Below are 3,007 nucleotides of genomic sequence, written 5' to 3'. Positions count from 1 at the left end.
TATGCAGAGACTCTAACAGTGAACTACAGTGGCAGGGAACAGCTGGGCAGGGAAGACAGTCCACTGAGCATAGGGGCTGCAGCAAGGGCAGGAGTTGAAGGCAGGAACGTTTCGATCGAAACAGCTAAAACACCTCAGAGGATGCAAAGAGAAATACAGTGGGAGGAGGAGAGGGAGAGGTCAGTGTTTGTCTACGGGCTCCAAGAAGTCGAAGGGGAAACCTACGATGAAAGAAACCAGGGGGAGAAGAAAGCGATCGAAGGTATCATGAAAGCAATGGGTGAGGGAGACATGACACAGGTTGCAAATTTTCGGAAAATTGGGTGGTTTGCAGGTGGAAGGAAACGGCCTGTCAAAGTAATCTTCAAGGCAGAATCAACTCGAACCAGGGTCCTGCAGGTGAAAGCATGACTGAGGGACAAACCAGAGTACCGGAGAGTGTACCTAGATCGCGACAGAACACAGCAGGAAAGGACGATACTGAGAGAGAGAGGGTACAAAGACGAAAGGAGGAACGGGATGCATCGATGAAGACGAGCAGAACCCAGATTCAGGTGGAAGGACAAATACACCCTACAGAGATACCCACAGAAGGACCCCAACCACAACAACCCCAAAACAGCTGAATAATCTCAACCAAAACCCGCACACTGTTTCCTCTGCCCCCACCCCCATCACAAACCCCACCCCTACAGCAGCCCCCTATGGGCACCCTGCCCCCACCCCTCACCACAAACCCCACCCACATCGTGACAACCCCAGTGCAGCTGAACCAGCTCAACCAAAACCCACACACTGTTCCCTCTGCCCCCACATCACAAACCCCACTGCTACAGCAGCTCCCTATGGGCACTCTGGCCTCACCCCCCCATCACAAACCCCACCCACACCACAAACCCCATAGGCCCCCCAGGGCTCCCGCTCCCCCAACCCCATTATTCTCCCAGGTCCACCGTGCTAGACAAGAAGCTGAAGGTGTGATACACAAACTCAGATGGAACAGCAAATAAATACGAGGAGTGGCATGAAAGAATCAGCGAGAAGTCCCCAGACATCATAGCAGTCACAGAAACGAAACTCACTGAGACAATAACAGATGCAGTCTTCCCACCGGGATATCAGATCCTGAGGAAAGATAGAATGAGCAGAGGGGGAGGAGGGGATGCACTGCTCATAAAAAGCCGATGGAGTTTTGAGGAAATGGAATGCATGGACGAGATTGGAGAAGGGACTACATAGTAGGTACAATTCAATCTGGGGAACATAAGGTAGTCATTACAGTGATGTATAACCCACCACAGAACTGCAGGAGGCCAAAAGAGGAATATGATGAGAGCAACAGAGCGATGGTGGACACACTGGCTGAGGTGGCACGAAGAGCTCAATCGTGCAGAGCAAAGTTACTGGTTATGCGTGATTTCAACCACAGGGAGATCGATTGGGAAAACCTGGAGCCTCATGAGGGCCCCGAAACATGGAGAGCCAAGATGATGGATGTGGTAGTGGAAAACCTCATGCATCAACACAACAGGGACACTACCAGAGAGAGAGGGGAGGATGAACCAAGACTGGACCTTGTGTTCATCCTGAGTACCTCAGACATTGATGACATCACACACGAGAGGCCCCTCGGAGTTAGTGACCACGTAGTCCTGAGTTTTGATTACATAGTAGAGTTACAAGTGGAGAGGGTAACAGGAGTCGAAGGGGAAAAGACAAACTATAAAAGAGGGGAATACACAGGTATGAGTAACTTCCTGTGGGAGGTGCAGTGGGACATAGAAATGGTAGGAAAGTCAGTAAATGAAATGATGGAATACGTAACAACAAAATGCAAGGAGGCAGAGGAAAGGTTTATTCCCAAGGGCAACAGAAACAATGGGAAAACCAAAGCGAGTACTTGGTTTACCCGAAGGTGCAGGGAGGCAAAAACTAAGTGCATTAGAGAATGGAAGAGGTATGAAGGCAAAGGACCCAGGAAAACAAGGAGATCAGTCGAAGAGCCAGAAACGAATATGCACAGATAAGGAGGGAGGCCCAGCGACAGTACGACAATGACATAGCATCGAAAGTCAAGTCTGACCCGAAACTGCTGTTTAGCCACATTAGGAGAAAGACAACAGTCAAAGACCAGGTGATCAGGCTGAGGAAAGAAGGTGGGGAACTCACAAGAAACAATCAAGAGGTATGTGAGGAGCTCAACATGAGATTTAAGGAAGTATTCACAGAGGGGACAGGAAGGACTCGGGGAAGACAGGACAGTACGGGACACCAACAGGGAATAGCCCAACAAGTGCTGAATGATATGCACACAACTGAGGAGGAGGTGAAGAAGCTGTTAAGTGACCTTGATACCTCAAAGGCAATGGAACCCGACAACACCTCCCCTTGGGTCCTCAGGAAGGGAGCAGATGTACTGTGCGTGCCATTAACCACAATCTTCAACACATCCCATGAAATTGGGCAACTACCTGAGGTATGGAAGACCGCAAATGTAGTTCCCATTTTTAAAAAAGGAGACAGAAAAGAGGCACTAAATTACAGACCAGTATCACTGACGTGTATAGTATGCAAAGTCATGGAGAAGTTTATCAGGAGGAGAGTGGTGGAGCACCTGGAACGGAACAAGATTATAAACGACAAGCAGCACGGATTCATGGAAGGCAAATCCTGTGTCACAAACCTTCTGGAGTTTTATGACAAAGTCACAGAAGTAAGACACGAGAGAGAGGGGTGGGTTGATTACATTTTCTTGGACTGCAAGAAGGGCTTCGACACAGTTCCTCACAAGAGACTAGTGCAGAAACTAGAGGATCAGGCGCATATAACAGGAAGGGCACTGCAATGGATCAGAGAATACCTGACAGGGAGGCAACAACGAGTCATGGTACGGCATGAGGTATCACAGTGGGCGCTGGTGACGAGCAGGGTCCCACAGGTGTCGGTCCTAGGACCAGTGCTATTTTTGGTATATGCGAATGACATGATGGAAGGGATAGACTCAGGG

The sequence above is a fragment of the Cherax quadricarinatus genome, unplaced genomic scaffold (assembly GCF_038502225.1).
Source record: "Cherax quadricarinatus isolate ZL_2023a unplaced genomic scaffold, ASM3850222v1 Contig1075, whole genome shotgun sequence".
Lineage (NCBI taxonomy): Eukaryota > Metazoa > Arthropoda > Malacostraca > Decapoda > Parastacidae > Cherax > Cherax quadricarinatus.
This window is presented reverse-complemented; position numbering follows the sequence as displayed.